Source organism: Oncorhynchus keta, chromosome 9 (assembly GCF_023373465.1).
Source record: "Oncorhynchus keta strain PuntledgeMale-10-30-2019 chromosome 9, Oket_V2, whole genome shotgun sequence".
NCBI lineage: Eukaryota > Metazoa > Chordata > Actinopteri > Salmoniformes > Salmonidae > Oncorhynchus > Oncorhynchus keta.
The window spans coordinates 16412908-16428545 of record NC_068429.1 but is presented as its reverse complement, the minus strand read 5'-3'; the positions used below and the strand labels follow the sequence as shown (position 1 = coordinate 16428545).

The 15638-nt window shown below is 41.7% G+C and overlaps 1 protein-coding gene across 1 annotated transcript in view; it reads left to right on the top strand.

The window, feature by feature from the left end:
* Positions 1–6350: 6350 nt before the first annotated feature.
* LOC118387356 (volume-regulated anion channel subunit LRRC8A-like) overlaps positions 6351–15638 on the top strand; it is a 32324-nt gene continuing 23036 nt past the window's right edge. The window contains exon 1 of the mRNA XM_035775634.2: positions 6351–6678. The gene's annotated coding sequence lies outside the window, so the exon portion shown is untranslated. The remainder of the gene's footprint in view (positions 6679–15638) is intronic.

Sequence of the window (15638 nt, the reverse complement as noted above, 5' to 3'; positions counted from 1 at the left end):
TGAAGGTGGAGGTGTGATGGTGTGTGAGTGCTCTGCTGGTGACACTGTCAGTGATTTATTGGGATTCTCAATCACGGTCGGATGTGATACAGCCTGGATTCGAACAATGGACTGTAGTGACGCCTCTTGCACTGAGATGCAGTGCCTTAGACCACTGCGTCCGTGTGTGTTAACTATTTAACTGTACTAGAACGCTTGAAAGGCTGCAAAAATGTTTAATATTGGTTATTGGTATCGCTTTCTTTGTCAAGGAAAATATTGGATATCAGTATCGGCCAAAAATGTCATATCGGTGCATCCCTAGTACGTACATATCCCAACCAGAAGCCATGGATTACAGGCAACATCTGCATCAAGCTAAAGGCTAGAACTACCACTTTCAAGGAGCGGGAAACTATTCTGGACACTTATAAGAAATCCCACTATGAACCATCAAACAGGCAAAGTGTCAATACAGGATTAAGATTGAATCCTAAAGAGAAAACCAGCCGCCAGTTTCCCAGTGATGCAAGCCAACCAGATGAGCTAAATGCCTTTTATGCTCGCTTCGAGGCAAGCAACACTGACGCATGCATGAGAGCACCAGCTGTTCCAGACGACTGTGTGATAACGCTCTTGGTAGCCGATGTGAGCAAGACCTTTAAAACAGGTCAACATTCACAAAGTCGCAGGCCGTGACAGATTACCAGGATGTGTACTCAAAGCATGCGTAGACCAACTGGCAAGTGTCTTCTGACATTTTCAACCTCTCCCTGACCGAGTCTGTAATACCTACATGTTTCAAGCAGACAACCATGGTCCCTGTGCCCAAGGAAGCGAAGGTAACCTGCCTAAATTATTACCGCGCCGTAGCACCCACGTCGGTAGCCATGAAGTGTTTTGAAACGCTGGTCATGGCTCACATCAACAACCTCATCCTGGATACCCTAGACTCACTCCAATTCGCATACCGATTCGCATACCCCAACAGATCCACAGATGACGCAATCACACTCTACACTGTTCTTTCCTACCTGGACAAAAAGAAAACCTATGTGAGAATACTGTTCATTAACTACAGCTCAGCGTTAAACACCATAATGCCCACAAAGCTCATCACTAAACTAAGGACGCGGGGACTAAACACCTCCCTCTGCAACTGGATTCTGGACTTCCTAACGGGCCTTCCCCAGGTGGTAAGGGTAGGCAACACCACATATGCCACGGTGATCCTCAACACTGGGCCCCCCCCTCATGCTTCGCTGTTGGCGTTGAGACTGGTGTTTGTGGGTACTATTTAATGAAGCTGCCAGTTGAGGACTTGTGAGGCGTCTGTTTCAGAAACTAGACACTAATGTACTCGTCCTCTTGCTCAGTTGTGCACAGCGTTGTACGATATCTTCAGTTTCTTGGCAATTTCTCGCATGGAATTTTTATTTATTTTACCTTTATTTAACCAGGCAAGTCAGTTATTTTCAATGACGGCCTGGGAACAGTGGGTTAACTGCCTGTTCAGGGGCAGAACGACAGATTTGTACCTCCGGTTACTAGTCCAACGCTCTAACCACTAGGCTACCCTGCCGCCCCTTAATTTCTCAGAACAGACTGATGAGTTTCAGAAGAAAGGGCTTTGTTTCTGGCCATTTTGAGCCTGTAATCCAACCCACAAATGCTGATGCTCCAGATACTCAACTCGTCTAAAGAAGGCCAGTTTTATTGCTTCTTTAATCAGCACAGCTGAAAATTGTTCTAACATAATTGAAAAAGGGTTTTCTAATGATCAGTTAGCCTTTTAAAATGATAAACTTGGATTAGCTAACACAACGTACCATTGGAACACAGGAGCGATGGTTGCTGATAATGGGCCTCTGTACGCCTACGTAGATATTCCATTGAAACTCATCCGTTTCAAGCTACGAGAATAATTTACAACATTAACAATGTCTACAATGTATTTCTGATCAATTTTATGTTATTTTAATTGACAAAAATGTGCTTTTCTTTCAAAAACAAGGACATTTCTAACTGACCCCAAACATTTGAACGGTAGTGTACTTAATATATATATAAACACACTACCGTTCAAAAGTTAACACCCAATTGCCTTGTGTAAAACAATTCTTGCCGGCTTTCACTCAATAACCTTTAGCTGCAATGACTGCAAACAAATGCTTCCTGTAGTTGTTGATCAGTCTCTCACATTGCTGTGGAGTACTATTGTCCCACTCTTGCATGCAGAACTGCTTTAACTCAGCGATATTTGTGAGTTTTCAATCATGAACTGCTTGTTTCAAGTCCTGCCACAACATCTCAATTGGGATTAGTAGGCCATTCCAAGACATTTAAATGTCACCCCTTAAACCACTCGAGTGTTGCTTTAGCAGTATGCTTAGGGTCATTGTTCTGCTGGAAGGTGAACCTCCGTCTCAGTCTCAAATCTCTTGAAGACTGAAACAGGTTTCCCTCAAGAATCTCACTGTATTTAGCGCCATCCATCATTCCTTCAATTCTGACTAGTTTCCCAGTCCCTGATGGGAAACATAACCACTGCATGATGCTGCCACCACCACCATGCTTCACTGTGGGGTTGGTGTTCTCAGAGTGATGAGGTGTTGGGTTTGCGCCAGACATAGCGTTTTGGTCAAAAAGCTAAATTTTAGTATCTTCTTGCATATGTTTGGGGAGTCTCCCACATGCCTTTTGGAGAACACCAAACACATTTGCTTCTTTTTTTATTTAAGTAATGGCTTAAAGTGTATGGTTTAAAGTGGTCCTATGGACAGATACTCCTTCTGGGTTATCTTTGGTCTCTTTGTTGCATCTCTGATAAATGTCCTCCTTGTCTGGTCTGTGAGTTTTGGTGGGCGGCCCTCTCTTGGCAGGTTTGTTGTGGTGCCATATTCTTTCCATTTTTTAATAATGGATTTAATGGTGCTCCGTGGGATGTTCAAAGTTTCTAATATTTTTTTATAACCCAACCTTGAGCTGTACTTCATCACAACGTTGTCCCTGACCTGTTTGAAGAGCTCCTTGGTCTTCATGGTGCCGTTTGCTTGGTGGTGCCCCTTGCTTACTGGTGTTGCAGACTCGGGAGCCTTTCAGAACAGGTGTATATATACTGAGATCACATGACAGATCATGTAACACTTAGATTGCACACAGGTGAACTTTATTTAACTACTTATGTGACTTCTGAAGGTAATTGGTTGCACCAGATCTTATTTAGGGACATCATAGCAAAGAGGGTGAATACATATGCACGCACCACTTTTCCGTTTATTTATTTAAAATTTTTTGGACTACTTGGTGTATGTCCATTACATAAAATCCAATTAAAAATATATTTCAATTACAGGTTGTAATGCAACAAAATAGGAAAAATGCCAAGGGGGTGAATACTTTTGCAAGGCACCGTACATGCCAGTGAAACTGAATATCATGCACTCAAAAAAATGAAATGAATGCAGGTGTAAAACACAAAAGGGGACATATTTGCATATGTTACGGTCTTGTGAAGGCTGACTGAATTCTGACAAAGAGTATGTTCTTTTATTCCAGCATGTCTACAGATTCTCACTTCTCCCTATTTTTGTTTTCTTGGAAATGTTAATACTGGAGACTTATCAAAAGAAATTGTGTAACCTAGCATTTATAGCAGCTAAGAATTGCATTGCCATTAATTGGAAGGTTGGTTATCCTTCCACAATGGATGGAATAAATGTCAAGTTATGTATCACTAGATTTGATTTATTACAAGATTAAGGGCACACTGTACAGCTTCAATAAGGTCTGGATGCCTTATATGGATCACTGTACGACAAAGGAGTCTGTATTGAAAACATGCCCACGTCATGGGAGATATCTTTTTAGGCAATCCCTGATGAGCTGCTTAGACCTGGCCCTGGGAGTCTGCTGTGCTGTTGGATGTCACTCTGGCCTTTGCCTAACACACCTGAAACCTATAATGAATGTTTCACTAAGATCCTATAGCTGTGTGGGGTGTGTTGGGTTGGGGCGCTGCAGGGCCGTGGACCCCTAGGGGCAGGGCGGGGTGACCCAGCTATATTGTGTGCAAGTAAAAAGACCTTTACAGTACTATTAGGCCTATGATATAAATGATATGGAGGATTTACTGTTTCTGTGTGTCAATGGGTAGGTTTATGTGTTTTTTATTAAACTGTTGTTTCCAAAACCCTTGAGACATGAAAAAAAGATGGGAAGGAAGTTGCTGGGGAAAGAGTTGAGTTACTGACTAGACTGGTGGGGGTCGGGCGTGCAAGCGGCTCGGGCCGGGTGAAATTTGATATAGAGGTTGTCTTAATAAAGACAATCAAATCACCTTTGATGACCACTGGCATGCTGGAGAATGGCCACTGGCATCCAGGTTTCAACTGTCCCGGGCAAATGGCAGACAGTGTGTATGTCATCATGTGGGAGAGTGGTTTGCTGATGTCAACATTGTGAACAGAGTTCTCCATGGTGGCAGGGGGGTTATTGTATGGGCATGCATAAGCTAAAGATAAACACAATTGCATTTTATCGATGGCAATTTGAATGAACAGAGTTACCGTGATGATCCTGAGTCCCATTGTCATGTCATTAATTTACTGCCATCACATGTTTTCAGATTACAATAAATAGCTGTCCTCGTCACCCCCCTCATCCATCCGCATGTACTTCGTGCCCCCTCTCGGAATAATGTGCATGACGCCCCTGGCAACAGCATGGAGGGAAAATGTGTTTGTATTTGATTGTTTTATAAAAAATTATGGATTTCAGCTAACAAAGAAAGGCATGCAACAACAGAGGAGAAAAATAGGTAGGTCCACGGTAAGGTTTAAACAAGTATTGACTGCACAGAGGAGGTTCACTCCAAATACTGTAGTCTCCACTCAGTTCAGATACGTGGTTATTTAGAAATCAGATAATAAGCACATTAGCTTGCTCAGCCTGATTGTCATGAATAATTGGCATCATCAATAACTTTAATCAACGCATTTCCCTTCCAGTGAATTATAAGCTTTATTACTAAAGCTTTTCAGGGAGCATGTGAATGGGCGCGTTCAAGCGGATAACTTTTGTCAAGTCGGTGACAATTGTTACATACTGACCAGACCTGACACGGTCGCAAAATACATTTTAAAATCCATGTTATTCAATTATTGCGCCAACGAGCGTCTGCGATGCCAAGGGCTAAAATAGAACACCCTTTCTATTTCTGACACAGAAATGTATTTGGTCCCCCTACACCAAACTCGATCACGACACGCAGGTTAAAATATCTAACAAACTCTGAACCAATGACATTAATTTGGGGACAGGTCGAAAAGCATTAAACATGTATGGCAATTTAGCTAGTTAGCTTGCAATTGCTAGCTAATTTGTCCTACTTAGCTAACTTGCTGTTGCTAGCTAATTTGTCTTGGGATATAAACATTGAGTTGTTATTTTAGCTGAAATGCACAATGTCTTCTGCTTTTTCATCTTTGAACTTATATGGTGATTGGCATCTACCCTTTTACCACGACAACCGGCAAAACATTTTGTCTTTCAATCACCCACGTGGGTATAACCAATGAGGAGATGGCACGTGGGTACCTGCTTCTATAAACCAATGAGGAGATGGGAGAGGCAGGAATTTCAGCGCAATCTGCGTCACAAATAGAAAGGCGTTCTATTTTAGCCCTTGGCATCGCAGAAGGTCGTTGGCGCGCACGAGCGAGCAGTGTGGGTGCAATATTTGAATAACTTGGATTTCAAAATTTATTTTGCTACGCACGCGACGTGTCTGGTCTGGTCAGCATGTAAAGCGGAACCCAAACCGGCTGCGCACGTGCGCCATCGTGCGCTATTGTGCATACATTTATTTTGCCCCCCCACACCAAACACGATCACGACACGCAGGTTAAAATATCAAAACAATCTCTGAACCAATGACATTAATTTGGGGACAGGTCGAAAAGCATTAAACATGTATGGCAATTTAGCTAGCTTGCACTTGCGAGCTAACGTTAATTTGTTCTATTTAGCTAGCTTGCTGTTGCTAGCTAATTTGTTTTGGGATATATACATTGAGCTGTTATTTTACCTGAAATGCACAAGAACCTCTACTCCGACAATTAATCCACATATACAACGACCAACCACATGGTTTCTAGTCATCTCTTCTCCTTCCAGGCTTTTTCATCTTTGAACTTATATGGTGATCCATCTAAACTTTCATTGTATTACCATGACAACCGGCAACAAAGTTTGTCTTTCAATCACTCATGTGGATATAACCAATGAGGAGATGCAAGTGGGTACCTGCTTCTATAAATGAATGAGGATATGACTTTCAGCAGATCTGCGTCAGAAATAGGAACGACTCCTATTTTAGCCCTTGGCGTCGCAGACGCCGAGCAGTGTGGGTGCAATAATAGAATCACATGGATTTCTAAATTTATTTTGCGACGCTCGCGCACGCGACGTGTCGGGTCTGGTCAGCATGTAAGACTTACCTCTCAAACGAGCCCAGTGGAAACCCTCTGGTACCATGTTATTATGATCCAACTTCCTGGGTGGAGACAGCTGCCTCTCCCGAGTATTTTCTGTTGCTGCGAATGGTGTGTGAACGTAAATATGTCCATTCTGTGAAACATTAAGAAATGTATCACTTATGTGCGGAAGAGGCGAAAGACCGTTATTGTAACAAATTAGGTGAGTACAAACTTTAAAATGCTACATTACGACAGTCCATATCGCAGCATGTTCATAGCGAAATATCGACTCCTGTGTATATACATCGTTTCTGCCGCCCTAGGAGAGACAAAAAATGTGCCACCCTCCCCCGCAAAACTAGAATAGTGTAGCCCGCAATGGAATTTTATGAATACACATCAATGTAGTAGGCCTATCGTTTAAGTCGGCAGCTTCATTGGCTTTATTAGTCCTGATTTCCGTGACTAATAATTTTGGATTTGAATATCAACTACCCAACTTATCAGGATTTATCATGAGAAACCATGAAATCAATGTACACATCAATTTACACAGCGAGACATGCATAAATATTTTTTCTCTCGCTATGATGCAGTTCCTCAAGAATTGATAAATAGGTCTACAAACCTGAAATCACTGATTAACATGACAATTTAGCACACGGGGCGAATTTCCTGGACAGTTTAGCCGAGTCCTGATTTATCTATTTTTAATTCCAGATATTGTCAATTTTACTTTGATTTGTCCTGTTTGTTTTTTTAGGATAGGCCAATATTGTTTGGTAACATGTCATATTCACAACTAAGCGCATTTGTATTGATTGGGCGCCGTTTAGGTTAGGCTATTTGATCGGATTAACGTGCATGATGTAAAACGTTTATCTCATGATATTGTGATTTAAATGTAATTCTCCAGCCAGTAGGCTACAGAAAACGATACTCTTCTACCGTAGGCTAGTAGGGGTTTTCAAACTTTTTGGGGCCGGGGACCCCTTTTGTGTTGGCGAATTCATAAACCTCATAATCAGCACAACTCGAGTGAGAAAGAAATAGCATACAGGGAAGGGAGTGCATCGCCGGAAGAACCAAGTATATCGGGCCCTGGGAAAAACATTTTTAAAGGCCAGCTTCGAGGCATTAGAGAGAAAATGTTGGTTTTCAAGCAAATGTCCTGCAATTCTACACATTTTGCCACGAAGCAGAGAGCATTTTGCCGTTTCAAAGCCTAAAGTAACTGTCCAGTGTTCCATGAAATATGACCTATAATTAGTTATAATATGAGGGAAATGGTATTCCGCACAAAAAAATGCAAATAAGTATGATACAAAAATTATATTTTCTGTTTTGGAATGGTGTGGGTGTACCCCATCAACATAATGGTGTGAGCATATATCAGTCATTCAAAATATTAATGCAGGTAGACTGCTGATTGGCCAGCATCCTCCTCAATTAGGAAATGGAAAGCATTTTTGAAAAAGTATGTTTGAGATAAGTTAGAGATGTAAAAATAATAATTCTCCAATTTATGATTTGACCACTAAGTATAGGATGAGTCAACAACATTGTTTGAGTTAATAGAACATTAACTTTTAAGTGAGATTTTCACTGGACAGTTACCTTAAATTACAGTGTATTATGTATATATAAAATAAATACTTTTGGGAATACAGAAAGTATTGTGTTAAAATGTATAACTGGGGGAGTACTGTGGATTCCAATATCCCTGTGAGCCTCACAGGCCCATGATTCCCATGGTTAAGAACATAAATTGTAGATGAATAATATTGTATTATTCCATGGATCCCTTGGCCTGAATCTGTTAGTAACCTTCATTTGCAATTTATTTTTTATTTTGAGATATATTTTGAAATCTGTCCGCAGACCCCCTGCAGTACCTTGTCCTCGGACCCCACATTGAGAACCCCTGGGCTATTGGCTACATGATTTATGTTTGATATTTTTTTAAACATTGGTGGAGCACAGCACAGTGGTGCTTCTCTCCAACAGCATCCTGGAGACGCATGCAGGAATGGACAATATTTGACAAAGTTGGTACTGCTTATCATGGGGTGGCATCAGCGTTCACCTAAATAGCCTATATGCCACTGGGTGAGAAACTTGCTAGTATTCATGTGAATATTCTAAAATCTGCATTAAACAAATGAGCATTTTCCTACCAGAGTTTAGCCCTGCTGCTGTTATTCCTTACTTCGTTTGTCATTTGCTGCACAGCCGGTAATACACTCGTGTACCCTGGTGACCGGTTCATACATAAAAGATCCTCCATTCAGGCTGCAAAGGCGTCGGTTTCTTTCCTTACCTCGATTTAATGGCCATTCGGTTGGGAAAAAAAATCTGAAAAATGTGTACTGTCTTTATTAAAACAAAATGTTCCACCACCATGCTAGGGTGGTCAATGGTACTTCCTGATGTTGCCCTAGGTTGAAGATAACAAAATAATTAGTGTTCGAAAATAAACAATTAATTTGACCAGTGCCGGACTTAAAAACGAAGTAAATGTTAGCAGTACAGAAAGTTCACCATCATAGTGGAAAATAAACTAAATCATAGTGAATTTCAGCGAACTACTCAACAAACTCGTACCATACCTGTTTTATTAATTTAACATTTTTTCAAAATCATCTACAGCCACTTTATTACTTGCTTTTCCGACCACCAGTCACTTTTTAAATGCTAATCCTGTAGAATTTTATTTTACCTTTATTTAACTAGGCAAGTCAGTTAAGAACAAATTCTTATTTTCAATGACGGCCTAGGAACAGTGGGTTAACTGCCTTGTTCAGGGGCAGAACGATAGATTTGTACCTTGTCAGTGCGGGGATTTGAACTTGCAACCTTTCATCTGCTAGTCCAACACTGTAACCACTAGGCTATCCTAGTGCCAGCAGCTGTTTATGACTTCAAGCCTATCAACTCCCGAGATTAGGCTGGTGTAACCGATGTGAAATGGCAAGCTAGTTAGCGGGGTGCGCACTAATAGCGTTTCAAACGTCACTCGCTCTGAGCCTTCTAGTAGTTGTTCCCCTTGCTCTGCATGGGTAACGCTGCTTCGAGGGTGGCTGTTGTCGTTGTGTTCCTGGTTCGAGCCCAGGTAGGAGCGAGGAGAGGGACGGAAGCTATACTGTTACACTGGCAATACTAAAGTGCCTATAAGAACATCCAATAGTCAAAGGTTAATGAAATACAAGTGGTATAGAGAGAAATAGTCCTATAATTCCTATAATAACTACAACCTAAAACTTCTTACCTGGGAATATTGAAGACTCATGTTAAAAGGAACCACCAGCTTTCATATGTTCTCATGTTCTGAGCAAGGAACTGAAACGTTAGCTTTCTTACATAGCACATATTGCACTTTTACTTTTTACATGTTTCATTATCTATTTGAGGCTAAATTGATTTTATTGATATATTAAGTTAAAATAAGTGTTAATTCAGTATTGTTGTACCTGTCATTATTACAAATACAAATGTAAAAAATTGGCAGATTAATCGGTATCGGCTTTTTTTGGTCCTCCAATTATCGGTATCGGTGTTGAAAACTAGAGGTCGACCGATTTTAAGATTCTACAGTACCTTCCTAAACTTGAATACTAACCCAATTCCATGTCAGGCAACCGCCAGGGAAACTTTGAAATGCAGTTACAGTAGACATTCTTGGAGTTTAATTAAGTAGGTGTGCCAGGGGACCAGACAGATGGACAGAGAGGAGGGATATTGGGTGTACTGTTGTTGGACAGATTTCCATATCTTTTATACTGTCTGAACCTGGACAGACAGGACACATCTAGTTTACTCTGACCCACACGGGCAAACAGAAATGATTTATCAAGCTGCTATATAATGATCTGAGTGACGTACCTTTAAAGTGTCTGATCTGTCTGATAGTGCTCACTGTGAAGCTACTGTACGTGAACTGAAAGGCTGTGTGACGGGGTGTTTGAGTCACCCGGGCTCGCACACAGTATCAGTAATTTATGCGCTCTGACGCAAACGTAGAAGTCTATGACTGGAAATATGAGAACTAAAACATCACTTTCTAGGCAACTTGATTCTGAGATTTTTAAAAATAAGAATAGAGTGAAACAGACTAGTTTTTGTTCGGTCTCAGTGTTTTAACTAGATTTACTTCTGACAAACTGGCAGTTGCTGCATGAGCGGGCAGTGATCCAAAGAGAGAGAGAGGCAGACTTAAGATGGCTACATGGCTCAGGCTCCTGCCTGGCATACTGATTTGGACTGGATGAGCCTCTGTTAGCGTCCATCAACCACATTGCATGGGGAGGGGCAGATGAAGAGTGGGAGAGACAGAACTGAAGAAGTTATAAACTAATATCTACACCACCCACACATCTGACCTCAAGCATACAAAGAGGAAACAGGAAATGTCTTATTGCGAGGGTTATCTAATCAGCAGTATCACGGGATCTGCTGAGGGTGGGCACTCTAAGCTTCAGTATATTCAGTTTTGGGATATTTTCATGAAGTAGCGTGTCTGGTTTAAACAGCAGTGTTTCCCCTATATGCATTAATTTTTTTATTTATTTTAAGAACAAGTCAGTTAAGAACAAATTCATATTTTCAATGACGGCCTAGGAACAGTGGGTTAACTGCCTGTTCAGGGGCAGAACGACAGTTTTGTACCTTGTCAGCTCGGGGGTTTGAACTTTCAACCTTCCGGTTACTAGTCCAACGCTCTAACCACTAGGCTACCCTGCCGCCACTGCTAAATCGTTACTATTTTCTAAAATGTAGAATAATAGTGAAAACTATGAAATAACACATGGAATCACATAGTAACCAAAAAAGTGTTAAACAATGTCTAATATAAAATATATTTTGAATTCTTCAAAGTAGCCACCCTTTGCCTTGATGACAGCTTTGCACACTCTTTGCATTCTCTCAGCCAGCTTCATGAGGTAGTCACCTGGAATGCATTTCAATTAACAGGTGTGCCTTGTTCAAAGTTAATTTGTAGAATTTCTTTCCTTAATGTATTTGAGCCAATCAGTTGTGTTGTGACAAGGTAGGGGGGTATACAGAAGATAGCCTTATTTGGTAAAAGACCAAGTCCATATTATGGCAAGAACAGCTCAAATAAACAGAGAAGCAACAGTCCATCATTACTTTAATACATGAAGGTCAGTCAATCTGGAAAATTAAGAACTTTCGAAAGCTTCTTTAAGTGTAGTTGCAAAAACCTTCAATCGCTATGATGAAACTGTCTCTCATGAGAACTGCCACAGGAAAGGAAGACCTAGTGTTACCTCTGTTGCAGAGGATAAGTTCATTAGAGCTACCAACCTCAGAAGTTGCAGTCCAAATAAATGCTTCACAGAGTTCAAATATCAGACACATCTCAACATCAACTGTTCAGAAGAGACTGCGTGAATCAGTCCTTCATGGTTGAATTGCTGCAAAGAAACCAGTACTAAAGGACACCAATAATAATAAGACTTGCTTGGGCCAAGAAACATGAGCAACAGACATTAAACCGGTGGAAATTTATCCTTTGTTCTGAGTCCAAATGTGAGATTTTGGGTCTTTGAGACGCAGAGTAGGTAAACGGATGATCTCCATGTGTGGTTCCCACCGTGAAGCATGGAGGAGGTGTGGGGTTGCTTTGCTGGTGACACTGTCTGATTATTATTTAGTGTTCAAGGCTTGCTAAACCAGCGTGGCTACCACAGCATTCCAACAAGTACTCAGCACTTGAGCATGAAGCTCATGAAGCTGGTTGAGAGAATGCAAAGGGTGGCTACTGTGAAGAATTTCAAATATAAAATATACACTGCTCAAAAAAATTAAAGGGAACACTTAAACAACACAATGTAATTTCAAGTCAATCACACTTCTGTGAAATCAAACTCTCCACTTAGGAAGCAACACTGATTGACAATACATTAAACATGCTGTTGTGCAAATGGAATAGACAACAGGTGGAAATTATAGGCAATTAGCAAGACACCCCCAATAAAGGAGTGGTTCTGCAGGTGGGGACTACAGACCACTTCTCAGTTCCTATGCTTACTGGCTCATGTTTTAGTCACTTTTGAATACTGGCGGTGCTTTCACTCTAGCGGTAGCATGAGACGGAGGGAGTCTACAACCCACACAAGTGGCTCAGGTAGTGCAGCTCATCCAGGATGGCACATCATTTACATTACATTTAAGTCATTTAGCAGACGCTCTTATCCAGAGCGACTTACAAATTGGTGCATTCACCTTATGACATCCAGTGGAACAGCCACTTTACAATAGTGCATCTAAATCTTTTAAGGGGGGTGAGAAGGATTAATTTATCCTATCCTAGGTATTCCTTAAAGAGGTGGGGTTTCAGGTGTCTCCGGAAGGTGGTGATTGACTCCGCTGTCCTGGCGTCGTGAGGGAGTTTGTTCCACCATTGGGGAGCCAGAGCAGCGAACAGTTTTGACTGGGCTGAGCGGGAACTGTACTTCCTCATTGGTAGGGAGGCGAGCAGGCCAGAGGTGGATGAACGCAGTGCCCTTGTTTGGGTGTAGGGCCTGATCAGAGCCTGGAGGTACTGAGGTGCCGTTCCCCTCACAGCTCCGTAGGCAAGCACCATGGTCTTGTAGCGTCAACATCAATGCGAGCTGTGGCAAGAAGGTTTGCTGTGTCTGTCAGCGTAGTGTCCAGAGCATGGAGGCGCTACCAGCAACAGGCCAGTACATCAGGAGACGTGGAGGAGGCCGTAGGAGGGCAACAGGACTGCTACCTCCGCCTTTGTGCAAGGAGGAGCAGGACGAGCACTGCCAGTGCCCTGCAAAATTACCTCCAGCAGGCCACAAATGTGCATGTGTCTGCTCAAACGGTCAGAAACAGACTCCATGAGGGTGGTAGTATGAGGGCCCGATGTCCACAAGTGGGGGTTGTGCTTACAGGCCAAACGTCCTGCACGGTGTTGGGATTTGCCAGAGAACACCAAGATTGGCAAATTCGCCACTGGCGCCCTGTGCTCTTCACAGATGAAAGCAGGTTCACACTGAGCACATGTGACAGAGTCTGGAGACGCCGTGGAGAACTTTCTGCTGCCTGCAACATCCTCCAGCATGACTGGTTTGGCGGTGGGTCAGTCATGGTGTGGGGTGGCATTTCTTTCGGGGGCCGCACAGCCCTCCATGTGCTCGCCAGAGGTAGCCTGACTGCCATTAGGTACCGAGATGAGATCCACAGACCCCTTGTGAGACCATATACTGGTGCGGTTAGCCCTGGGTTCCTCCTAATGCAAGACAATGCTTGACCTCATGTGGCTGGAGTGTGTCAGCAGTTCCTGCAAGAGGAAGGCATTGATGCTAGGACTGGCCCGTCCGTTCCCCAGACTTGAATCCAATTGAGCACATCTGGGACATCATGTCTCGCTCCATCCACCAACGCCACGTTGCACCACAGACTGTCCAGGAGTTGGCGGATACTTTAGTCCAGGTCTGAGAGGAGATCCCTCAGGAGACCATCCACCACCTCATCAGGAGCATGCCCAGTGGTTGTAGGGAGGTCATACAGGCACGTGGAGGCCACACACACTACTGAGCCTCATTTTGACTTGTTTTAAGGACATTACATCAAAGTTGTATCAGCCTGTAGTGTGGTTTTCCACTTTAATTTTGAGTGTGACTCCAAATCCAGACCTCCATGGATTGAGAAATTTGATTTTCCATTGATAATTTTTGTGTGATTTTGTTGTCAGCACATTCAACTATGTAAAGAAAAAAGTATTTTATTCATTCAGATCTAGGATGTGTTATTTTAGTGTTCCCATTCTTTTTTTGAGCAGTGTATTTTTGTATAACAAATATATATATATATATTTTTTTTTAATGAGTAGGTGTGTCAACTTTTGACTGGTACTGTACATCTTGTTGAGTGCAGTCTTAGTGCTAGCATCGGGTTGTGGTGGTAAATAGTAGAGGTTGACTGATTTTTATTTATTATTATTATTTTTTAAATTGGGGCCGAATTCAAGGTTTCATAAGTCTGTAATCTGCATTTTTGGACACCGATTATGGCTGATTACATTGCATTCCACGAGAACTGCGTGGCAGGCTGACCACCTGTTACGCGAGTGCAGCAAGGAGCCAAGGTAAGTTGCTAGCTATAAACTGTTTTTTATAAGATAAACCTTCACATAATCACTCGTTAACTACACATGGTTGATGATATTACTAGGTTAAGTAGCGTGTCCTGCGTTGCATATAATCAATATGGTCGGTGCCTGTTAATTTATCATCGAATCGCAGCCTACTTCGCCAAACGGGGGATGATTTAACAAAAGCACATTTGCGGAAAAAGCACCAACGTACCTAATCTTAAACATCAATGCCCTTCTTAAAATCAATACACAGAAGTATCTTTATTTTTTTTAAACCTTCATATTTAGTTAAAATAAATTAATGTTAGCAGGCAATATTAACTATGGAAATTGTGTCACTTGTCTTGCGTTCATTGCACGCAGAGTCAGGGTATATGCAACAGTTTCGGCCGCCTGGCTCATTGCGAACTAATTTGCCAGACTTTTACGTAATTATGATATAACATTGAAGGTTGTGCAATGTAACAGCAATATTTAGACTTAGGGTTGCCACCCGTTCGATAAAATACGGAATGGTTACGTATTTCACTGAAAGAATAAACGTTTTGTTTTCGAAATGATAGTTTCCAGATTCGACCATATTAATTACCAAAGGCTCTGTGTTTCTGTGTTTATTATAATAAAGTCTATTATCTGATAGAGCAGTCTGACTGAGCGGTGGTAGGCAGCAGCAGGCTCGTAAGCATTCCTTCAAACTTTACTGCATCTGCCAGCAGCACTTAGCAATGATTGAATCGCAGCGCTGTTTATGACTTCAAGCTTATCAACTCCTGAAATTAGGCTGGCAATACTAAAGTGCCTATTAGAACATCCAATGGGCAAAGGTATATGAAATACAAATGGTATTGTGAGAAATGGTCAACGTGTCATAATTCCTGTAATAACTACAACCTAAAATTTCTTAACTGGGAATATTGAACCACCAGATTTCATATGTTCTGAGCAAGGAACTTAGATGTTGGCTTTTTAACATGGCACATATTTCATTTTTAGTTTCTTCTCCAAGACTGTTTTTCATTATTTAAACCAAATTGAACGTTTCATTATTTATT